This window comes from Camelus bactrianus, chromosome 3 (assembly GCF_048773025.1).
Source record: "Camelus bactrianus isolate YW-2024 breed Bactrian camel chromosome 3, ASM4877302v1, whole genome shotgun sequence".
In the NCBI taxonomy this organism is placed as follows: Eukaryota; Metazoa; Chordata; class Mammalia; order Artiodactyla; family Camelidae; genus Camelus; species Camelus bactrianus.
Window position 1 is genome coordinate 63,489,196 of NC_133541.1, and position 26,616 is coordinate 63,515,811.

The 26,616-nt window shown below is 31.9% G+C and overlaps 1 long non-coding RNA gene across 1 annotated transcript in view; it reads left to right on the forward strand.

Moving 5' to 3' along the window:
* The window catches only part of LOC123615188 (uncharacterized), a 464,042-nt gene that overhangs the window by 307,712 nt on the left and 129,714 nt on the right, over nt 1-26,616 (forward strand). The window lies entirely within an intron of this gene.

The window sequence follows — 26,616 nt, forward strand, 5'->3', positions numbered from 1 at the left end:
GGGTTGGAGTGCAGTAATTGATTTCCCAGACTCACTGAGTTGAACATGAGGTACAAAGATGAATAAATAATATCCTTGACCTCAGGTGGACTGAAAAAACATTATAATAGGAGGAAAATTCTATGATGAATATAAATATAAACATTAAAAATATTAGAAAAGAGTGAAAAAGAGCTATTTTTGTTGAGATTTAACACACACATTCTTTCAGAAAAGTCTCAAACTTACCCTGTGAGGGAAGTGAAATTATTCTAGTTAGCAAAAAAGAAAACAAAATTCTTCAGTAATTCATTCAGTCTCACACTGCTACTAAACAGCCAATACAGTATTTGAATATCTGAGGTTTTTTTTTTTTTTTCAGCTCTTAAGTCTATGTATTTCCACTGTATTTAACATAAACAAAGACACAATTGAGAGTGGGAAGGAGAAAAAAACCCTTCCTGCAAGGTTGTAGGTAGAATCAAGACAGATTTTATATTAAAAATGTTTCAGAGATTGAATAGGAGTTTAAAACACTGACAAGATGAAGAGCACTTTACTTGCAAGCATTCAGAAGCATGCGCTCACATTTTAGAGTTATCCAGAATATTTTTCTTATTTAGAGAATGTATCCATAATTATTATACAAATAAGAACCAGATATTTTACTATATAAAAAATGAGCTGCTTCCAGTAATTTGATAACTAAGAAAATAATTAAAATAAAATCAGAAATGAAATACCAGATTCCAAAAGTATTCTTTTATTTACAGCAACAACAAGGGGAGGGGTACTCTGACTTCAAAGGACTCACTGTCTGTTGTTCATTGTTGGCAACTGCAGAGATAGTTACTTGAAAATATTTTTGATGGTTATATTTATCCTCGATTATAATTTAACACAAAATATTCTTTAATTATTTTTCACTGTGCTTTCCCTAGGAAAAAGTTCTTATAAGTGATATTTGCCTTTTGGGATCATTTGTTTTCCTGCCTTTGATATTTTCCTGATTTTTTCCATTGATATTTTGATATTTTCCTGTCTTCCTTTAAAATAGCTTCTTGAATTGTCTAGTTTCTCACTGTATATCAGCACTTTGTCTTTTCTAATGACAAAACCAACATCTCACTCATCTCACTGATAAAGAGATTGACTATTATATAAAGTACTAAGGATTCAAACTTAATTGCTATACTTAAAGAAAACTACACAGTGAACAAGTAAAAGTTTTTTCTTCCTTAGAAATCCAAGGATCAATATCAATATCAAAAATTTTAACATAATACCACATCAACAAGTAAGATAAGAAAATAACATGTAATAATTTAATAGTTGCCTAAAAAGTACTAGCTAAAATTTAAAACCGAATTCTAATAAATGCATCATACAATATAAAAAGAAAAAATTCTTTCTTACTAAATAGAAAAACAGTATTACAATCAATAGCAACATTTATGCACAAATCTCTCTGTGTATGTGTATGTCTGACTGTACGTGTGTGCATTTTTAAGAAAATAGTCATATAACTGTTTTCAGAGTCTTAAAGGGAATGGACTAATTTTAAAATCAAGTAGAATACTTCTTTATTTTTAGTGAAGCATTTAGATTTCTTGAAATGCAAACAAAGGAAAAAATAAATGAGAAATGTTGGCTAGGAATGTGTATATATATATATATTATATATGTGTGTATATATATGAAATTATATACTTAATATACACATGTAAATCCATCATAGACTAATAAATATTTACTCCTAATAAAAGGTAGAAATTTTCTTCTATTTTTATATCCTAGTAATTCACAGCTATAAAATATAATTTTCAATAAGGAGAAACTGGTCAGAATAACAAACATATGAAATATTTAAGGGTAAAATTGAATTTTAATATGTGGAGAAACTTTAGATGGAAATTTTAGATGGAAATATCCTAAAAGATTTAAATGAAAATTTGAATAATTGGAGATATAGACATATTCCTGGAAAGGACTCTTTTATATTAACAAAAAAAACAATTCTGGCAAGTACATATAAAACATTCCAATTTAAATACATCAAAATTTGATTTGAACTTGGCAATGTGATTTTGCATAAAATGTAAACTTGAAGATGTTCATTTAGGGAAAATATGTGGGATTATGAAATAATAATAAAAGCAACCTTCTCCATCAGACAGTAAAACATATATTTTAGCATCAATATATAAAATACTACGTAATTTGTTCAACATTTCGAATGTTGAGTGAAATATAAGGTAAAGATTTGAGATATCGTTTAATTATACACCAACTCTTGTTATGTGATAACAAACTTTCTAAGTTAAACAAAATTAAAACAGAATTATTATATAAGTATGTTTGGAACAATTGTGGGAAAATGTTATTTCCATCTCTTGCTGTCCTAATTTAAAATAAATGGTATGTGCGTAAAATAGTGAATTTAAAATAAATGTTAAAATCAGTAAATAAAAATTAAACAAAAGAAAAATTATCAAATAATAGAATAGAATAATTAACAACTCTTTGGTGGTATAACATTTTTCTTGTTTTGAATTAACAGAAAATTCAAGAGAGATTATGATGAAGTATAAATATATATTAATCTGCTGGGAAATAAGGAATAAAACCTAAATAAAATGTTTATATTGTCTACTATTTAAGTTATATATAATTTATAGATATTTTCTTCAAAATGATAATGATAATGTATATTCAAATTTGTAAGGAAGATTCAAGTTTCCACATAAATTAATGGCCAATGTGATAGTTTATAAATAGGAAAATAAGTTGGTAAAAAGACAGAGGTAAATGTCGGTTTCTCTAATTATCAAAGAAATTAAAATAAAGCAATTTAAAAATATTGTTTTACAGAGTAGAATCAAACAAACAAAATCCAGAACATCCATTTCTGGGGACACTGCAAAGAAATTGCCCTATTCATTCATTACTACTTACCTGATAATTTAATATAGCCTGTCAAACAATATGGCAGAGAAATTAAATTACTTTAGGCTTGAATATTATGTTTTTATTCCTAATTTATCCCAAGTAAACAATAAACAGAATAAAAATATCCCCAGATATGTTCACTATGACTTTAATAATGACAGCAAGTCATAAACAAAATGAAAGTATCTAGTAGTAAAATATTTCACTAATATTCCATACAATCCAACAAAATGTGCATATATATATTTGTTTATGTATGTATGTATTTGTATATTCATTACTGTAAATATGAAGGGCATGTAGATAAACTAAAATTTTTATGACATAATATAGGTGAATAACAGTATAAAATGCATTACATTAATATTACAATCATATAACTATATGTGCCACAAATCATAAATTAACCAACATGAATTCATTGGCTTGCAAATGTGTTAGCATAACAAAATAATAGAAATCTTTGAATTTTAGATCTTTTTGCCTTACTGTTTACCTAAACCCTACTAGATAAATAGCTATTATTCATGCCCTGACTACATACAAAAGTAATGTATTGACCTAAATCTGAATGAATAGATTTTGAAAAATAATGATTAAGTTGAAAATCATAGTAACAATTCTGGATTAGGTGATGTATATCTTAATCTACTGGGCTTTACTGTATACTCAAATATTATATCTGAGTATCAATGCATGCAATCCATACACAGGGCTAACTCTCATTAAGATGATAGTGAATTTAAAGTAAGTAGAAACACAATTTGCCAAATGCCTGATGATTCCATTGATTCATTTATTTAAAAATTTCTTGAGTCTCTAGTATGTGCTGATATCATTCGACCCCTGAACGAGACTGAAGCCACCTAACCACCTCTGCCATTACTGAGCTTTTAGTTTTTGGGGAAGAAGGGCTACTGCCACAGCCTCATTGGTGCCCTACCTGGATCTCCTGAGGACCTTTTTATTGGTTGCTGTGCCTCCACCCCAACTGCTATGGTAGAATTTTGCAGTTATGACTCACATGTGTAACCTTTTTTGGAGTTTTGTTCTGAGGATACTTAAGTCATCTTGCTTGGAGATGTCTAGGAATTAAGCCCTTGCCTCTCCACTGCCTTGAGGCAGTTGTTGATTGAATGACTGATGCTGTATGTGAAAGTCTGATAACCTTACCTTACTACAAGGCAGGATGTATTCTGTGGCACAGTTTATGTTCCAAAGCTCCCCTGTGGCTCATGCCAAAGCTAAACTTCAACTATATCTTTGCTAAACTTTCTCTTCTTAGCTGCCTTGTTTTCCTTCCTCCCGTAGAGGTTTCTTCTGAGAGCCCTCTTTTAATAAGTTACTTGCCTCATGAATCCTGTTTCAGGCTCTGCTTATAGAGAATCCAACCTAAGACAATGATTCAACAAATAATTACAATTCTGTATTTTGCATGCTATGAAAAGTGAAGACTTGAAACCTCTAGGTACAGGTTTTTATCCTTGAGTTGATGGTCAGGGGTATCTTCTTTGAGGAGATAAATTAAATTTAAATTTAAACTTTTAAATTTAGGTCTAAATTCTTTTTCTCATTAGCTTCAAACTCTAAATACTGGTCACTAATGGGAATGAAACCGTCACACGAGCAACGGGTTACTCAGGCACAATACCCATCTCTGCACATTAGGAGCGACCTTAGAAAACATCCATGAGACTTTACCACTGGGCGTGTCCTTCAACCTGTATGTGTGTACATACATACGTGTAATTCTCCCCATGCGCGTGTTTCATAATTATCATCCTTATTTTGTCAGTGAAACTGCTAGCAGAATTTGGATGGTCGCCAAAATGATACTATGTTTAGCATGACTGACATGAACCTCTAGAGCTATTCTTCTGCTGCATGTCATAGAAATAATGCTTTTTTTTTTTGAAATAATGCTTTTCTTAAATTAAACTTTAGAATTTAAACTTGTGATTTAGAGAAATAGGCTATTAATTCTCATTTATATCATATATGTCCTATATAAGACACTAATAGTTAGTGTAAAATGCACCAAACACTGAGGTCTTAAAGAGAGGGAGTACAACTTTAAAGAAAAAAACTCCTTGCATCCAAGTTATGATGACATCAAATAAGAAAGTAAACAATCCTACTGCTTTTAATTGCTATAGTGCACCAGACACTTGAAAGCACATTATATACAGTTTTGAAATGTTTATTATCATGCCCGAAACACATTAAAATACAACCAACAAAAGGCAAATAATAGTAAAAGACAATAAGTCCTGTTTTCAGTTGTTTGTAGGACAGATTATCTCAATGTTTGTAAGACAAAGCGAATTTATCAAACACGCCTAGCATGATTATATTTGAAATAATTCTATTTTAGGGTATACAATAATATTTATCAATTAAAAGTCATACTTTTAAAAATTCTCTTTATGTCCATAAAGAAAAAAACATAAAGGGATCGAAGAGCTTGCTATGGATACCACAGGGACTCTGTGGCCATTGTGAAGATCACAATATATTTAGGTTCTCATATTTAGGCATTTATTTAAACCAGTAAAATCTGTAACTTTTGAAAAAATAAATAAAACATTCCCCAAATTCTAGGACAATAAATGAAACATCCAAATATGATGTTTGTCAAGTCCTTTGGGAAGAGTTATATTTTAATGTTAACAGTTTTGTCATTATGTTTATATCTTCAGTATCTTAGGTCAAGCTTCATTTTAGACTTCTGAATTCCCTAATATAAAAGAGAAAAAAGTCTATTATATGGCAGAATTTTAAAAATTATTTATAAAGATTGTCATTTTCTTTTGGATTTAACAGTAGATGGAATTTATATCATTGTTAGTAAAAGCATTTGAAAAATTATAGAAAGCATTTTCAAACATTTACAAGGGAAAATAGGAAAAGGAAAAATATTTAGTCATAGTGGTTTAAATGCTGTTGGAAGTGGAACTGTAGTAGGGGTTAAGTATGCAATTATTTAGTAAAACTACTTTTTTTTTTTTTATTTCCTTTAAAAAAAATCTCAGCTAAGAGCTCTGTTACTTGTTAACAAATTGTAAACCTGAAGAACTCTTGGGTCCATGACTCTTTGAAGGGAATAGGCTAACTCGATATTATATGTAGCCTGACAGTAAATTAATTATTTAGGGCTTATGTGGTTTTATGCGGGACACACACATTTTGAAGATGGAAGTTGTTTATATGACAAGGTATACTGAAGTCAGAATCTAGGCGAAAAACTACTGAGTAATATGTAAAATAGAAATACTGTTAGTTAATTAACAACTTAAAAACTTCAGAATGTAAAGTTAAATTAAATGCTGTAGCTATTTAGCTTGGAAAACTGTTCTTTTTTTTCATAACAAAGTGGAGTTTATTCATAAAATGCAAAGCCACCATAACATTTTAAAATTTAATGTTATTCTTTTCTATTGAAGTATAGTCAGTTTACAATGTTGTGTCAGTTTCTGGTGTACAGCATAATGTTCAGTCATACATATACATACATACATTCATTTTCATATTCTTTTCCATTCTAGGTTACTACAAGACATTGAATATAGTTCCCTGTGCTATATAGTATGAACTTGTTGTTTATCTATTTTATATATAGTAGTTAGTATCTGCCAATCTCGAACTCCCAATTTATACCTTCCCACCCCGTTTCTCCCCTGGTAACCTGTTCTTAACATTATTACATATCAATTTCTGATGAGTAAATCAAGTGATGCTTATACATTGAGAAACTCCATGCCCAAAGCTCTAATAATAAGCACATAATATTGTTACAAATAATAGTGTATCTAGTTTCATAGCATGGATAGTTAGAGAATGAGACACCCTGTAAATTTAAATTTTCCCATGTGGTATTTAGTATCTTCAAATGTGACACACAAAACTCATATCTGGGTACCCACCACTCAGATTAAGAAATAAAATAGTACCTTTGGAACTTCGTGAGTTCTTATCTCTGATAATGTGCCTTTCTCCAATGAAATTATTGTTATCTTGAAATTTGTGGTTATTAATAGTTCCTCTCTTTTCTATTGTGGGTTTATCTTATACATATATCCCTGTGCTCCATCATGCTGGAGCTACAAATTATCCATTCTCTTGTCTGTAGATATTTAGGTTGTTTAAATGTTTCACTAATTTGAACAATGTTTCTGTGTGTATTCAGTTCACAATTTTATAATTTTTGAATAAATTTTTATGTGTGAGAATGGTCTTTAGTTTTGTAAAAAAAAAAATTTAAAATTCGTATGAAGGGGATATATCCTCAGAATGAATTTGAGAGTCTTCATGCTTTTCCTATTCTGTGAAAGAATTTCTGTAGGATTGAAATTGTCTGCTCTTTGAATATTTGGCAGAGCTTCCCTATAAAACTATGTGTGGCTTTCTTTGTAGGAAAAATTTGAATTACCAGTTGTTTTTCCTTTTGGTTATAGAACTCTTCAGATTCTTTTCTGTTCAAATTAGTAACATTATTTAGAAATTTGTCAATTTTTTTGTATGTTTTCAAACATATTAGCATAAGTTACTCATTCATTTACTGTTATTAGAAATTTCTACTACATCTGTGTTTAGATTATCCTTTTATTAATTTCTAATATTATTTAATTGTTACTTTTTATTTTATTCCTAATCAGTCTTGCTAGAAGAGTCTCAGTATTGTTAGTGAAGTCTTTTTATAGGACCTGCTTTTTTTGACTTTGTTGTTTGATTTTCTCTATGGGTCTTTATTTTATACTATAGTAATTTGTTGATTCGTTATCTGCTTTCCTTGGGTTTATTAGGTTGTTATGTCATTCTTTTACAAATTCCTTATGTTGGATGCTTATATTAACTTCAGTTATATATATAGAGGCCATGAAACATTTTAGAATTATTGTATCTTGGTGAATTAAACATATTGTCAATATATGCCATTTCTCTTTCTCTCTACTAATTGTTTTGCCCTAAAATTTATATTATCTAAAATGAAGAGGTTGTGTTGGTTTTCTCTGGTTACTGTTTTTTTTTTTTTTTTTTTTTGGTATATTATTTCCCCTACCCTTTTATTTTCTATCTTTCAATGCCATGGTTACTAGTGTTTATTGTAAATAGCATATAATGGGATTTTTTTTTTTTTTTTATCCAATCTAGCTCTTAAAAGAGAGTTCGGAATGCTTTAAATCCAATCATCCTCCCTCTCAAGTTACATGGTATTATTGCCCAGGATTTTCACACTATTTTGGTAGGATTTTTTCTTTTTACTTCTTAACCTCCTAAGTCAGACAGTTATATTATTTACTTCACCAGCATCATGTTAGACTTATCCATATGCTCACCATTTTTTCTACATTGATTTTCTTTCTTCCTAAATCCATCTATGATTTTTTCCTTTAGTGAAGGTCTGGTGCTAGCAAAGCCTCTCAATTGTTATTTACCCCAAAGTGCTCTTTTCACTTGTTGAAAGATAATTTCTCATGATACATAATCCTATTCTGATTTATCACTTAAATGTACATTTCAATGATTTATGGCTTTCACTATTGCTGTTAGATTTCACTTTACCTTCAAAATTATGGTTGCATTGTTTGTTGGCTTTTAAAATATTGTCTTTTCTTTAGCATTATACATTTGACTGAGGTGTCTAGATATTGGTTTATTTTTTCTTTTCCCTGCTTGAGGATTATTGTCCTTCATTTCTCTGGAGTTTGTCTTTCTGGAAAATTCTTATTGCCTTTCCAAGATTCTGTATATTCTCTTTTTCTAGAGTTCCTCTTTTCTTAGAATTCTTTGATAAGTTTTGAATCTCTCTTTACTCTATGTCTCATAACTTTGCTCTCAATTAAATTTTTTCCATACTGTATGTTCTGTAATTTCTTCAAATCTATCTTAGTTGACTAATTCCCAGTTGACCTTAATTTGATGGACTCTTAACTTACTTTCTTTCTTTCTTTCTTTCTTTCTTTCTTTCTTTCTTTCTTTCTTTCTTTCTTTCTTTCTTTCTTTCTTTCTTTCTTTCTTTCTTTCTTTCTTTCTTTCTTTCTTTCTATCTATCATCTATCTATCTATCTATCATCTAATGAAAGAAAGAAAACAAGTGCAGAAAGGAGAGAGGAGTGGTTTTGACTTTTCAACTTCACTTGGGGTTAACAGACCTAAAGTTCTAATCCTGAAGTAATAGAGTCATGTATCTACAGAGGATTCTCGTTCTGAGCTGTTTTCTGCTAAAACATTAGGTTTTAAATCTTTTTGTTTAAATATTATATTCCCATTCTCAATGTTACCCCCCCTTTTTCTGGTTTTACTGAAAATAAAGCTTATTCACCTAATAAACTTTCAAAAAAACAAGAGAAGATTCATTATCCAAAGTACAAATAATTTAAGAACACAATGCAGGGTGGCCAAAGGTAGTGTTTTATCTGAGTTTTTTTGCTAGTGCCCTTTAAAAAAATATTTCTCTGGTGTAACCATCTTCAGGCAGGCTTTTAGATTCTAGAGAACAGTGAAGGAAGGTAATTGGGTGCTAATGTTTGCCTACTGTCTGACCCTGGGAATATCCTTTTTGGGTCCTTTTTTTCATGTTTTTTTAAAAACTGAAGTATAGTCAGTTTACAGTGTGTCAATTTCTGGTGTGCAGCATAATGTTTCAGTCATATGTGTGACATACATATATTTGGTTTCATATTCTTTTTCATTATAGGTTACTACAAGATTGTGATTTAATCATTTCACCAGAGCTGACATGCTGTCACTGATGGCCCCTACACATAACTCATCCTTCAATCTAGAAGGTGATTTAGTTGCTCTTCTAATTATTAGCAATTATTAGTAAACTAGGAATAAGTGATGGAATTTGGGCAATAGGGGATGCGTAAAGTTGACTGCTATCATTATTGCAAACTTGCCTGTCTGTCCATTGGAGATGGAAAATATTCAGGTGTTGAGAACATCAATTCATCTAAATAAATGGAGGATATAGAATAACAATACATTCTTATTCTTTATCTTTGGCTGTAACATTTTGCTAATATTTTTATTTGAAGTGAGAAACAGGGCGGTCTTCTTGGTTACAAAGGCTCATTCTTTCCAAGGTTGTGCCAGTTGTGCTAGTTACAATGATTAATGCCAATTTTTTGCTCCTCCCTTACTCTTCCTCCACACGTACTTCTTAGAAGAGACAAAATTTTCCTGTGCCTCTTGTACTTTGCGCAAGGTTCTCAGTGTGTGTCACGCTCCTCTTATCACTCGCATTCCTCGCCTTTACTCCTGTAGTCCCTCCAAGTGTGTCCTTGGTCTCCGTAACGTGTGATTGTCCTGTGGAATACAGTCTGCACATCTTCAGTCGAAGCTAGATAGATGTTCTCTAAATTCTCTTAACACACCATGCAGGGTACTTGACTATAATTATCTATTTATTTTACTGATTCTCTTTTCTATTCTCTGTTTATTAGATTAGCCAATCTGAGTGTCAACACAGGTACAATCTTAATTTCCCTTCTCAATTTACCTTCAGTTAGAGGAGCTTACACAAAGTTAACTTGCTGACCTATGTCAAAGCCTTTTTGGTGACAGTGGTGAAATTAGGAATAATTTATATTCATTATATATAAAATTTGAAAGCTTGGGAACTCATTCAAATTGGAGGATACTGAAGTTTATTGTTTGCTCTGACTCCTCTCTCAATTACTAAAACTGCATTCTATTACTTCTTGGTCTAGAAAAGCTGATATAAAAAGCAAACAACCCCGAAACCTTGTTCAGTTAAATATGGTGTGCACATTTTCACCTTTGGCTAACTTATCTATAGACATATTTATAGAATTTACATAGATGTTCATTATCTGTCTTACGGAAATTCAGTTGTATCTTAACTGGAAATTTATAGAGGATATAATTCTCATAAATTCACTTTACACAGTGGCTGGCTCAGCACCATAACAGATACGTAATACATGTTTTTTTACAATGATGTTAAAATGTTCAGTTGTGAAGGTGGGCTGTGGTCACATAATCTTCCTGTTCTCTGCTGAATGAATAATTCAAATAGTGGTCTTCACAATCCCCCTAAGGTTGAGAAGACATGTCTGTTCCCAAGTGTGATTTTCTGTTATTGAGATGTAAGGAGCTACTGCACGTGCAGAGCCTCTGGGGCCTTGTTACAAGGACCAGCTTCAAGTTTCCTTTGTGAACTCAAGAGACTATGGCAGGAGAAACTTCAGAATGGAATCATGACTGGAAAAAGCAGGCACAGTTTCAAGGGCAGTGTCCATATTACATGGGAAGTGTATGTGTGTTCAGCAAGAATATGAGTGTGTGTGGGGGGTGATTTTGTATTTTGTGAACATAACCAGATATTGAAATCTCTCTATGGATATAATTTGGAAATATATACTCTTACACACAGAAATGTGGATGGCAGATTTTAAAATTTGCTTTTAAACAGATTCGTGTGTTTTATGTATAGCTATAATATGGTGCTAAACATGAACTAGATACTTGTAATGGACATATGAGAATCTCTAAAATATATTTGTGTGTTTATGTGTCGGGAGGAAAACAAAGAAGAAACTGTAAGCTGAAATGCAAAGCTATGTGTGACTATCTGAATGATCTTGTGGCAATTATCTGCTGGACCACAGCAAAGTAAGACATTCATTAGGTTCTTGGAATCTGGAAAGAAGCTAAATTTATATTTAATGGAAAGTGTTCTGCCTTGAATCAAAAATTTGCATCTGTGCATTATCTGAGCCTTCAAATTTCACTCCAAATGTGTAAAAATAAATATAACAAAATGGTTTTTCTGTGTTTCTAAAAGACAGTAAATGTTTCACAAGATAAAATAGCACTAAACTTTAATAACAAATTTCCCATAATCATGGACAAACAACTCACTGGGTTTTCTTTTTTATTTTCCTGCCTGGGTTCTGATTTAATGAAACCAACCATTTTCTACACTACTAACTTTCCTATTTCAAGTGTTCCCTGGAAAGAAAGTCCTAGGTGAGTATTCTCAAAAATATTGCTTCATTTACAATTTTGAATAATATTTTCACAAGAAGTCTGTTGACAAAGACAGCCCAAACAGGAAAAACAATAGAAAAGTTTATGATGTATAAAATGAATTCTTCAAAAGAATTTTGTTTCAAAATGCCAAGGGTTATAAGTCAAATATATGCAGCACATATTACTATTTATTACCTTGCATTGGCTGAAATTCATCTCTTTTGACAACCCTGGGTAAATCATGTTACACATTTCATAAAATATGAGTGCTGGTCTTTTTCTGAAGATGCCACTTAGTGTGTGAACTCACTGCCATTGGCTGCCTCCCGATTGCTGTAAGCTCCCTTAAGACCACTCACTACCTCTGCAGAGTCCTGTGGCAGTTGAATCAGAGAAGAAAAGGTATTTATAGAAAACATATGCAAAAGGTTGATGGCTCGTCCAGTTTTTAGTGTGCAGACTGACAGCTAAATACAAATTGAGAAATGTAAGTTTCACTTCAAGCAAATTTACTGGGTGAAAACCTCATTTTTTCATTTCATTTGAATACGTTCACTGGCTTCTCAGAATATGCAACTTTATAGTGAGCATATTTTTTATTCTTGAAGGTTCATTATTTTACAGTGAGGTTACTGAACCTAGACCACGTAAAGCAGATTACCCAGTATAATATTAATCAAAATATACATGGCAAATGGGATTCTGAGCAGTGCCAAATAGGCATCTGTTTTTAACAAAGAATAAAAAAGTGCATTTAGCACCTTTATTAAAAGGTATTATGGGCAATTTATTTTTAAGCCATCTCTCTAACACTTTTAACTGGTATAATTTAATGTACTCCCAAGCAACTTGACTTTTACTGTTTCCTGCAAAACAATAATGTATGTAAAAGCAACTTGATATAAAAGATGTCTTTGACTTTGAGAAAATATTCAAATTGTTAAGAATAAATTAAATGCTCTTTTAGACACATGTAACAGTTACTTTGGGTCTTGCAAAACTGCATATTATCTGTTGCCATGTATGACATGATGTTTCATAGGGAAAAATGAAACCAGTACTGTTTCTAATGGTGTGATTTAGATCCTCTGATTAAATAATATCAGTTGTGTAAATTTTGCTTAAATTTGAACAGAGTTGCCAAATACCTAAATATTTCTAAACAAATGAACAAAGATCCTCCATCTTTTTATAAGAGACAAATAAATTCTATTACGTCTGTTTAGAAAATTTTGGACAGGTTGAAGGGTACTGTATTTTACATAATCTTTATATTGTTTTCTTTATAGAGAAAAGGAAACCAATTCATTTCCATTGAAATGTAACCAGGCAAGTTTCTATCAAATAGGCAATGGGTACAATGATAGGAAAAAAAACTAGACTAAGTATAAACAACATTAAAAATTGTGACATTTTAAATTGGGTGAAATTTTTGAATGCTAAATGATAAATAAAACTTAAATTATAAAAACAATGCAAGAATGTTTGCTCATTTTAAAGAAGGGAAAATATTTAAGAATAATAGTATTAAGTAAAAAACAACACAGGCAATAATAAAATCTTGATGTTACCTGCTAGCCTCCTGCAGTAAGATTTCACTGTCCTACTGTAGGTAACTAGTATAAACAATTTGAAAGGCAGCTTTAAGGCCCTTTCCTATATGTTCACATAATTATATTATCATCTATATCTATGTATTGGACGTGTGTTTATGCACACTTACATAAAGGAATTACACATTATCTATGTTTATATACATATATATATACACACATATATATCTATATAGTCCACATACAATTTTTAAAATTTTTCACTTGAAATAAAATGGATCAATACTTTGATTTATATGTCTTGTTTTTCTTACTTTTTCCATGCTATTTTTGAGTGTGGATGGGACTAAGTATTTTAAACCATTTCTCTACTGATAGACATTTGGATTATTTTAAAGTTTTGTTTGCAAACAATGTAAAGGAATCTCTATGTCTGTGTGATTTATTTCTAAGTGATTGACTGGTTTTCCTAGATATTATAAAATTATCTCTTAAGAAGTTTGTACCAGTTTGTATCTCTCCCTACAAGGATAAGAGTACTACTTCTTTCACATCCTCATCAAAACTTTATATTATCAACCTTTATTTTTTGTTAATCATAGTTGTAAAAAAATAGCGCTATGATTTATGTCAAAAAGTGTTCTGCCTGTGTTTTCTTTGAGGAATTTTATGGTTTCAGATCTTACATTTAGGTCTTTAATCCATTCTGAGTTTATTTTTGTGTGTGTGAGAAAGTGTTCTAATCTCATTGTTTTACACGTAGCTGTACAGTGTTCCCAGCACTGTATATTGCAAAGTTCTCTTTTCTCCATTATATATTCTTGCTGCCTTTGTCATAGATTAGTTGACCATAAGTGTGTGGGTTAATTTCTGGGCTCTCTATTCTATTGCACTGATCAATGCGCCTGCTTTTTTGCCAGTACTACTATTTTGATTACTATATAGTATTGTCTTAAGCCAGCAGGATATGATACCTCTAGCTTTGTCCTTCCTCAGGATTGATTAGGCAATTTAGGGTCTTTTATGGTTTCATATAAATTTTAGGATTATTTATTATAGTTGTGTGAAAAAAGTATTGAGTATTTTGATAGAAATTGCATTAAATCTGTGGATTGCTTTGGATATTATAGTCATTTCAACAATAGGAATTCTTCCGATTTAAGGGCATAAGGTATTGTTCTGTTTCTTTATATCATCTTCAGTTTCCTTTATCAGTGTTTTATAGTTTTCAGAATATAGGCCTTTCACCTCCTTGGTTAAGTTTATTCCTAGATATTTTATTTCTTTTGATGTGATTTTAAACAAGATTTTTTTTTACTTTGTCTTTCTGATATTTCATTATTAGTGCATAGAAAAGCAACAGATTTCTGTATATTAATTGTGTATCCTGCAACTTTACTGAATTAATTTCTTCCAATAGTTTTTGGTGGAGATTTTAGGGTTTCCTATATAAAATATCATGTCATCCACAAATAATGGTAGTTTTACTATTTTCTTTCCAATTTGGATGGCTTTTATTTCTTTTTCTTATATGATTGCTATGGGTAGGACTCGGACTATGTTACAGAGAACTTCCAATATATGTTAAACAGATGAGAGTGGGAATCCTTGTCATGTTCCTGAATTTATTAGGAGAGGCTTTCAGCTTTTCACCATTGGGCATGGTGTTAGCTGTGCTTTTGTCATAAATGGCATTTATTATGTTGAGATATGTTCCATTGATACCAACTTCAGTGAAAGTTTTTATCATGAATGGATGTTTTATTTTGTCAGATGCTTTCGTTATGTCCAATTAGATTTCCACATGTTTTTTATTCTTCTTTTTAGTGTGGTGTAGGATATTGATTGATTTGCCAATATTTAACCATCCTTGCATCCTTGGTATAAATCTTACTTGCTCATGGTGTATGATCCTTTTTCTACATTGTTAAATTTGGTTTGGTAGTATTTTGTTGAGGATTTTTGCACATATATAATCAAAGATTTGGCCTGTGACTTTCATTTTTTTGTATTGTATTTTTTTGACATCAGGCTAATAACACCCTCAGAGAATGAATTTGGGGGGTATTTCAGCCTCTTCAGTTGTTTGGAAATAGTCTGAGAGGGATAAGGGTTAGTTCTTCTTCATATGTTTGGTTGAGTTCCCCTGTGAAGACATCCAGTCCTGCACTTTGCTGGTTGGTTTGTTTTTGTTTTCTTGCAAATCAGTTCACTACTAGTGACCCATCTGTTCAGATTGTTATTTCTCCCTTATTCAGTCTTGGAAGTTTGTATATTTCTAGATGATTGTCCATTTTTGAATAAAGTGTTCATCACTTTTGATTATCCTTTCAAAAAACAACTCTTGGTTTTCTTGATCTTTTCTACTGTTTTTTGATCTCATTTTATTTATTTCCACTCTGATAATTATTTCCTTCCTTCTGATTTTGGAATTTATCTTTCTTCTTTTTCTGCTTCTTTTAGATGGTATGTTGTTTATTTGTTATTTTTCTTATTTCTTGAGAAAGGCCTGAATTGGTAGTGGCTTCATTCTTAGAATTGCTTTTGCCATGTTCCACAGATTTTGGAAAGTTTTGTTTTTATTTTCATTTGTCTCAAGATTTTTCTAATTTCCTCTTTGATTTCTTCATTAATCCATTGGTTTAGTAGCATGTTGTTTAGTCTCCATGTGTCTGTTTTTTTCCTATTTTTCTTCCTGTAAATTGTTTCAGGTTTTATATTTTTGTGGTTGGAAAAAGTGCTTGATATAATTTCTGTCCTCTTAAATTTTTTGAGACTTGTTTTGTGGTCTAGCCTGTGATCTATCCCCAGAGAATGTTCCATGTGCACCTGATGAGAGAGTGTATTCTTTTGTATTTGGATTGGATATCTCATAGATATCTATTAAGTCCAAATTAATAGATCGGATTTGTCATTTAAGATCAGTGTTGCCTTACTGATTTTCTGTCTGGATGATCTGTTTATTGATGTCAGTGAGGTGTTAAATTCCCCTACTGTTACTGTATTATTGTCAGTTTCTCCCTTATGTCTGTTAATATTTGCTTTATATTTAGGTGTTCCTATATTAGGTGCATGTATGTTAACAAATACAATACCCTCTTTTTGTATCAATCCCTTTATCATTATATAATGCCCTTCTTTGTCTTATATTATAGACTTTATCTTAAAGTCAATTTTGTCTGATAGGAATATTGTTACACCTGCCTTCATGTCATTTCCATTTATATGAAATACCTTTTTCTATTCTCTCACTTTCATTCAGAGTGTGTCTTTAGTTCTGAAGTGAGTCTCTTGTTAAGAGGCATATAGATGGATCATATTATTCTTTTTAAATCTAATTAGCCACTCTGTGTCTATTGATTGGAGCATTTAGTCCATTGACATTTAAACTGATTATTGATAGGTGTGTGGTTATTGTTTGTTTGTTTTTTACTTGTTTTCCAGTTGTTTCTGTATTTTTTCTTTTCTTTTTCATTTTGTTTCTTCCCTTGTGGTTTGATTATTTTCCTTGATGGTAAGCTTATGTTCCTTTCTCTCTCGTTTTGGTGTATTTATTACAGGTTTTTGACTTGTGATTGTCTTGAGGTTCCTATATGTTGACCTTTAACTATATCTACTTGTTTTAAACTGGCAGTCATTTAAGTTCAAACAAATTCTAAAAGATATACGTTTTAAACTCCTCACATTTTTTGTTTTTGATGTCATATTTTACATTTTTATGTTTATCTCTTCACTGTTTATTGGAAGTATAGTTGATTTACAATTTTTTGTCTTTTAAACTTTTACTAGCATATGTAAGTGGCTGATTCACAGCCTTTATTATATACTTGCCTTTACTAGTGGTAATTTGCCTTCCCTGATTCTTACTGTAAACTTCTTGTTTTAACCTTTTCTTTTCTGCTTAGAAATGACCCTTTAACATTTCTTTTATAGTGTGTTTAATTTTGATGAATCTTTTAGTTTTTGCTTGTCTGAGAAGTTCTTCTTCCATTATAAATAATAATATCTGTGGGTAGAGTAACCAAGGTTGTAGGTTTTTTCCTTTCCTCACTTTATAACCTGCTACTGCCTTCTGGCCTGAAAAGTTTTTCAGAAAGATTACCTGATAGTTTATGGGGGTTCTCTTGTATATGACTCTTTGTTTTTCTTTTGTTGCCTTTAGAATTCTCTCTTTATCTTTAACTTTCATTATTTTAATTACAAGATGTCTTTCTGTGGATCTGTTTAGCTCCATCTTGTTTCTGATCTTCTGTGCTTGCTGTACCTGCGTATCTGTTTCCTTCTTTGTGTTTGAGAAGTTTTCAGCCATAATTTTATCAAATACATTTCTGACCGCTTTGTCTCTCTTGGGACCCCTAACATGCTAATATAGGTGTGCTTGATATTGTCTCAGAGGTCCCTTAAGCTGATCTCATTTTTTAAAATTTGTTTTTATCTTTGCTGTTCTGATTAGGTGATTTCCATTATTCTGTCATTCAGATCACTTATGCAGTTTTACTGGTATCACTTTGTCTGCTGTTAATTCCTTCTAGTGTGTTTTTACTTCAGTTATTGTAGTCTTCATTTCTGATTGGGTCTTTTTTTCTATTTTCTAGTTACTTTGTTAAAAATTCTCACTGTGTTAATCTATTCCTTTCCATAACTCAGTATATTCATTACTAATGCTTTGAGCTCTATCTGGTAAATTATTTGTTTCTGCTTTATTAGTTGTTTTTTCAGGGATTTTCTCTTGTTCTGTAATTTGAAATAAATTCCTCTGTCTTATTTTGCTTAACTTTCTCTATCTCTATGAAATGTTTGGGACAGCTTTGTGTCCCAGTCTTGAAGGGGTAAACTTACATGGGAGCATCCCTATAGGTTTGTGTTTGCCCAGTCACTTTGGTGGGAGAGTTGGATCTGCTGGATGAGTCACATTTTCCCAGAGTGTGCTGGCATCTGTCAACTTGGCACGGGGTGGAACTGAAAATGGGTAGGTAGAGCCAGAGCCAGGTGTGAGCTGGGGCTTTACCCCTATTCAGTGGCTATACCATTCTATTGGGTGTGGTGTCAGATTCCTAGGTGCTGAAGGAGAAGCCCTGAGAGTTGGGCCTGAGCTGACATCATTCCTTCTCTCTCCATTACCAGCACAGACAGCCTTGACCTGGAGGAGATTAGGGCTAGAGTAAGAAGGGCTGGAGCAGGCACTTGGTGTGAGTTGGGACATATGCCATGGTGATCCCAGAAACAGTCAGATTTCTGGACTGCTTCCCACCTGCTGCCTCTGTAATCACCAGCAATGACCACCTTCTCCCTGTTCAGATGCCGTGCTAGGTCTAAGCTGGCTCTGTCCCTCACAACTGTGCAATCTCTTTGGTCTTTGCAGCGCTTACCCTAATGAGGAGCTGTGCCAAGGAGCAAACCAGGCTGGGGCAGTCACTCAGCTCAGGCTGATGTGCTTGCTGGGATGGTTGAGGGAAACTGGCTAGAGTCCTGGGCAGTTTCAATTTGCTTCCTTTACTTTGTTTCAGAAGTAAGCAAGTACGTGTGCTCTTCATGAGTGGAGTCTAGATTTCTTACAGCCCTGCTGTTAGTCCCACCGGTTTTCAAATCAGCTAGGGGAATTGTCCTGCCTGTGTTGGACTCCATGGCTGTGGTGCCCAATGTTATTTATTTTGCTCAATAAATATTTAAATTGCTCAATACCCAGGGAGGAGCTCTGGGTCCCTTTCATCTTCTGTGTCCCCTCCCAGAGATGCAGTTCCCAACCTGATTGCTTCTCTTTCCATCCTTTCTGATTTCTTGTGAATCTTTCTTACAGCCATAGTTGTATAAAAGTCTTTTTGCCAGCCTTGTTTGTTTTCAGTGAGAGTTACTCCACAAATAGTTGTACTTTTGATATGTTCATGGGGGGAGGTGAGCTCAATGTCCTCCTACTCTGCCATCTTGATCTCCTTCCCGATTACAGTTCAATTTAAACCTTCAAATATTTAAAAAATACTAAATTCACTTTATTTCCCCATAGACAGCAGTTTTGTACTGGCTTTGCTTTATATTTTTTGCCTTTAAAACAATTAATTCTTACATTTATTAGACACTGGGCTATTTAGCTTGTAAAGAATTTACAAGAAAAATTTTCTTTAAAATATTTAAAAATATTTAATGTTTTAACTTTTGAAATTTATCATTTCTTTGTATTTTGTGTTATATCATTGTCCATTATTACTTCTTCTCCTTCCATCTTTCTTTTTGTTCACCTCCAATAGAGATTAAAAATTTTTGTAAAAATAACAAGAGCTAAGATCAAAAATGAAGGTAAAATAAGTAAGGGATTAATATGGTGAAATTGAGAAACATAACACTGGAATGGTTTGATTTTAATGCTTTGATTTTTTAGTAATGACTTACATGAGCATGTTATATAATCCATGGGATCTTTGAATTAGTCATATTGATTGTTTGCTCACAGAGGGTCATGAGAACCTTTTCCACAATGGTGAGATAAAGGCATCCAAAAATCTGCTCCTCCAAAAAAGCAAGGAAAATATTGGCAAAAATGGTTAAAATTCACTTTCAGAATTCTGTAAATTAGCTAAATACTTGTAAAAATTTGAGACATATTTAATCAAAATAAAACAAAACAGAAAACTAACCAGCTGATTCACAGTAATAACATTTAGCTTTACTGATGTCCTAATCCATGCCCCTGTCCTCAGTCTATTGCAGCTTTGAAAAACCAACAGCCTTACAACTACTGTATCTGTGGGCCAGCAGCCTGTTGGTCACTTAAGGATGCAAAAATGATTTGGAGTTTCCCCAGATCCTATCCCCAGAGAATTTTCACTACTTTACTTGTCTTACAGTTCCATAAAAAGCTCTGTATTCAGGACTTACCTTTATTTTATCTGATTTAGAATTCCCTTTGTGTGTACAAGGCACTTATTTGAAAAAAAAAATCAGTGGCAGTTTTTTTTTTTTTTTTTTAATGTAACGGCTGTTTAAGGCAGCAGTATCAGTTGGGGTTAACAAATGATCCAAAAAACCTAGAAAGTATATGGGAAAATGAGATGTTCATAAAGAGCTTTATAAAGGTCTAACATATTTGTAGGAATTTAGAAGGCCACTAATATGCACATTGCTGTACATTTGCCTAGGAAAGACCTGAGAAGGTGCTAGTCTCTCACCTTTGGCTGATCTAGAGGCTCTATGCCAGCAGGAAGTGAAGGCTAAAGTAGAGTTATAATTTTCCTGCCAGAGAGTTAAAAGTGTGCCCCCAAATGCACAGTCACTTGGCAAGTTTTGGAAAACTTATTGGTTCAAGAGATTTAAGGGAACCTCTCTGTCCAGTAATTAGCTGACCACTGAAGTAACCAAACAGAGATTTCAGTGGCCACATGTGATAAAGTATCCAGAATTTGCAGAATTAGTCCAGGATAGTCACTAAATAAACAGTAAAACAACAAACCTTGGGAAGTAGGTATCTGATACTTTGAGTATTTTATATAATAAGTAAATAAATAAAAATAAATACAAATGATAGTGTAATAATTTAAATGTATAAATAACATATAAAAATAATATCAATAATATAAACATTATATTATTTAAATGTCTAGTTTTCAACAAAAAAGTACAAGATGTGCAAAGAAATGGACAAGTCTGGCCCATGTACATGAAAAAAATTTATCAATAGAAACTTCTTGAGTAACCTAGATATTGTATTTTAGAATGATGTTAAAACATCTATTATATATATGTTTAAAGAAGTAAAGGAAACAATTTCTAGAATACTAAAAGAAGATATAAGGGTTATATATCAGCATATAATCTACAGTAAAGGCTCAAAGGTACATTTGTTTTGGCAGAGAAAAGAATCAGTGAACTTGATGATAGGTCAACTGAGTCTATCCAGTCAGAAACAGGACAAAAAAGAATGAAAAAAAAAGTGACCAGAAACTCAGAGACAGGTAGGACAATGTCAAGAATAAAAATATATATGTAATGGGAGTTCCAATATCAAAGGAGAGAGTGAAAGGATCAGAAAGAATATTTGAAGAGATAAGGATAAACAATTACCCAAATTTGATTAAAAGCTTTAATCAACATATCCAAGAAGTTTAAAGAGCTACAAGTAGAATAACTTGAAACTAAAGACAAAGAGAGGATCTTGAAAGCAGTAGGAGAAAAATAATTCATCATTTGAAGTTATCCTCAATAAAATTCACATTTGGTTTTTCTTCAGAAATCTTTGGGGGCCAAAAGGCAGTGGAATTACCTTTTTAAAGTGTTGAAAGTAAGACTGTCAGCCAAGAATTCTGTATCCTTCAAAACAGTCTTTCAGAAAATGACAGGAATTAAAACATTCCTAGATAAATAAAAACTAAGAATAGTTAGCATTAGAAGACCTGCCCTACAAGAAATACTAAGGGATTTCTTTAAGCTGAAGTGAAAAAAAATTAGGCACTTACTTGAATGCACATAAAAAAATAAAGAGCACCAGGAAAGATAACTAGATAGATAAATCCAAAAGGTAGTATAGACGTACTGTATAGCTGTTTTCTTCCTCTAATTGATTTAAAAGACAACTTCATAGAGTATAATTTTAAATGGATAGTCTGAGTCCCTGAAATTTCCATATGAACTTTAGTATTAGTTTGTCAGTTCTGCAGAAAAGCTAACTGGATTTTGATACAAATTACTTTAAATCTATAAATCAATTTGGAAAGTATTCCCATTTTAATGATAAGTGTTCTTATGAGGAAACATGAGCTATCTTTTCATTTATTTAGGTATTTACTTTTTTGTAGTTTTTGTAGAGTACAAGTTTTATACCTCTTTTGTTATATTTATTCCTAAGTACTTAAATATTTTTCTGCTATAGTAAATTACTTGTGCTCTTAATTTTCTTTTCTATTGTTCATTCCTACAACTGATTCAAAGTAGTTTTACAGTAATAAATTTATGCAATGTTTAGGTATCTTAGATCCTAAGTTTGACTTTATTAATGGGGAAAATAAGTTGATCTGAGTTCTCGTTTTTACCACGAATAATGATCTTAAATTTAGAAATATTCTGGCCATGCCGCCATTTTGGAAGACATGATACTAGATAGATATCTATGCCAATGTTTTAATACTGGAATACATTTTTATGAGGATTATACACATTTTACCAGATGATCTCATGGGTTTGAGGACAAAGATATTGATAGATATTCAACTCACATTCTTAGAAAATGCAGTTACTCATTTACAGAATTCTATAAGGATGTTGTAAAGTGAATCATGAGAACTCTGATATTATTTGCTAAAGTGTATTTATGTGGATTTTGGTTTTAAAACCTTGTTACCATTGAAATACAAAGTCTAAAATCATTTAGTATCTACATAAATTGAATGTATCATACATATTTTTAGCTTTTCAAGCCATAGAATAACAGCTGTCTATTGAAATTAACTTTTATGTAGAAATAAAGTTTATATTTGATTTTATTTGTGTAATTTGCTAAAATTATTTTTCAGGGAGTGTTGTTTTGCATGAAAAATTAGAATGAGAAGATTGTAGCTTTGTCAACAGTGTCTTTATGGCTTATGTGAATGAAATCAAATTTCCAAGCATAAAATTAAATGTATGCACATTTTGTGTGTATGTGTTCATGTGTCTACCATTATCTTCTTCAAAGATCCCAAATATCTAATAAATTAAAAACAACTGATGTATCTAAATGGTTCAGTTAACTCAGTATAGGCCCCATAGGTTAGTACTTTCATTTTGGGATTACTGATTTGTATTCTTTGTTTTCTGTTGGATATCCAGTTGCTTGCCCAAAATACAGGTTCAAATATTTAATAGAATTTCCAACTTAACATTTCCAATATTGAGCTTTTGAATTACTCCCACTGAAAGTGTTCCTCCCAGTTTTCCCATCTCAGTGAACAGCATCTCCTTTCTTCTAGTTGCTCAGGAGAAAAGCCTTAAGAGTCATCTCGGACTCCTCTTTCTTTCATATCTCACATCCAATTTACCAGAGAATTATTAGTTGCTTTACATTTATTGTCTTAGTACCAATAAACCTATGAAGTAGGTATTATTATCCTATTTTCAGATAAATAGGGCATATTAATAATTATCTTAGCAAACACTTACATAGCACTTACTCTGCCAGGCACCCTTTGAGCTTTTTTACTTATTGTGACCCAAATAGAACTCCTAATAACCCTATGTGGTATGTACAATTACTATATCCATTTCACATGTGGGAAACTGAGGCACAAATGGCTAAGTATCTTGCCTAATTATCTTGTAAATATACTTATCCTTAAGTATCTCATAATTAATAAGTGTAGGAGCCAAGTTTTAAACTCAAACATAGCACACAAATACAGTAAGCTCCTTCCAGCTGACAGGAGCTATTTCCTAGCTTTAAGAAAATTAAATGAAGTATTACATAATGAATCAATACTAAACATATAAAATTTTGTTTTTCATTCCTTACCAATATCCAACAGGAATTTTGTTAGTACCCAATATGTACCAGGCATTAATGCAGAAAGACGTGTACGGTGTGCTTCTGGTGCACAGGAAAATCAAAATCATGTTGGAAAGGAGAAAATAAATGAAAGGTATATACATAAACATATTGTTATAATTAAATATATGAAACATATGGAGATGAGAGAGAGAGTGAGAGAGATTTCAGTAGATACTTGTGATGCACAAATCACTGTTTGTAAAACAGAGATAGTCATGCTATTCATATATTCATGTAAGGAAGAGTATATTCTATTCTTACCTTTACGTTTACATTTCTCCATAGGACACTTCTAAATCTAAGTTGATGAAAAATAGAGAATTTTCATGGTGCCTTGATTACTCAATATGCTCAGCCTTTAGAACCTTTCTGTTCTCTTTTTTCACTAAGAAACACAAAACCACATTTACATGGTATGATAGGAAATAAAATGAAATGAAAAGTCTGAAAGATAGGTTTCAAACTAAACAATGTAACCTTAGGGTTTTTGTTCTGTTCTGTTTTGTTTTTTTGGAGGGGGTTGGTATCTGAGTACATTGCATTTTCTCGTAGAGCATTTTTCAGATAAAATCCAGGTGTATATAATTGTAACAATGTTATATGAGATATTAAACATATTAAATACAGTATAGTATTTAACCAGGGTCCTTCCTCTTTTTTTTTTTACTTAAACAAATGATATGCAGGGAAAAGTTAACAATTGACAGAGATTTTGAAATATAGGTCTTAAATATTTACAGAATTTTTTAAAAAGCAGGTTTTTTTTCCAGTTTTCAACTACATCATATTTATGGCTTCTCAGATTATTCAGATTTTTGATATCTACCTCTCTGTTTCTCTAGCTATCAAACATACAGTAGAGAAAATAAGAGAAATTATTCAAATTCTCTGGAAGCAAGTTAATTTTGGCAGTAAGTAAATCTTACTGCTTGAATAACTGCTTTTAAAGGGGCAAGATTCTTGTAAAGATGTAAGAGAATGATCTGGTAGAATAAAGTAAATGTGTTTTCTATGTAAATTTCAAAGATGGAAAACATTTTACTTCATGGCATTAATGTCACAGGTCAGAGTCAAGAGTTTATTACCAATTCAGAGGAAATTCTCTTTTCAATGACTTAAGGCATGACCTTCAACTTCTAGTAGTTGTAGAATGGTTAAGGTCAACTAGTCTTACATTCAGAAAATCCAAATGATGTACATGACAAATGGTAGAGTCTATTGTAACTGATTTCTGGGGCAAACGCAGTGAAATATTGCACTGTGGGATGAAAGGTTACTGACCCTGTGATATTATGTCTGACACTAATCATTATTTCCCAATTGAGCTATTTGAAAGGATAGTCAATATTTTGTTTGTTAGACTTCTCCTTCTAGTTTATATGAATTGGAAAGATGCTGCCTCCTCCCTCTACCCCTCCAAATGGAATAGAGCTGTTGGAATTTTATCAACTAAAGACAAGTTGTAATGAAGAGCAGGATATTTTTCTTTATGGACAATTTTTCTTTTTTGCTCTTGTTTTAATCAGATTTTTTTTCACCTTGCTCAATGGAAAAAATAATTTAAACCTTCAGGTAGAATTAAAATTTAAATGTTAATAGTTTACTATCTGAGAAGAACATCCGTTATGTACTATATACTGTACTGATTTTTTTTCTTCTTTAAAAAAACCGTAATAGATCTTGATTTAGAAATGCTTGATCTATCTTGTCTCTAAAATGTGCTGTTTCTGGGTTCTATAGCTTTGCAATGGATTTTTGTTCTCTTCTTCTAAATTGACATATTCTTACCTATTGTCCCTTTCCACAGCTATCCTCCAGCAGTCGAGCTGCTAATTAATCCTGCTACCCAGAGATTTTTCTCATAGCTCACTGGATTAAGGCTGCTGTCCTGTTTCACTCTATGGCCCATTCGTTATAGCACTTGTCTGTTTTGAGAGATTAATGCATTTAAGCATCAGATATGCATTCATCTGCTGCTCTTTTGTGTAAACCATAGTCTAATCTTCTCTGCACTAGAAATGCATTAGAGTTCACCATTTAATTTTATTTTAGGCAATCAGAGATATTAAGAGAAAGAAGTACTATATTAATTAATGTGTTTGATTTCTAAATCCTCTGATTGGCAGAGGTTGTGAGAGAGACATTCCAGAACCTTTATTTCTACTGGTTTACTTAGCTTTTCATTTCATCTCATCCATGATTCTCACAGTTTATGCAGCATGGCCTACAGCAGTAAACTTGGGCTATTAGAGAAATTCTATAACTTAGGAAAGATGGGCTCGCTCTGGGCCCACTAATCCTGGAGCCACACATAGAAAGAATCCTAGCAGGAAACAAAGAAAAAAAAAAGCAAATACCCCTGCTACATCTTCTTTTATGCAGTTTGTCTTTAGCCATTTCCACTGTTATTATTACTTTTCTTTCTCTCTTTCTTTTTTTTTTTTTTGAAGTATAGTTTACAATAAAATACAATTTACAATGTTGTGTCAATTTCTGGTGTACATACTTTTCTTGCTATTATGTCTTTTTTTCATGTTTGTTCCTACTACTTTGCCTAGTAGTATTACTGTCTATTAACATTTCTGTTACCCTGAAATTAACATCACCGTGCCCCTATCTTTGAAACAA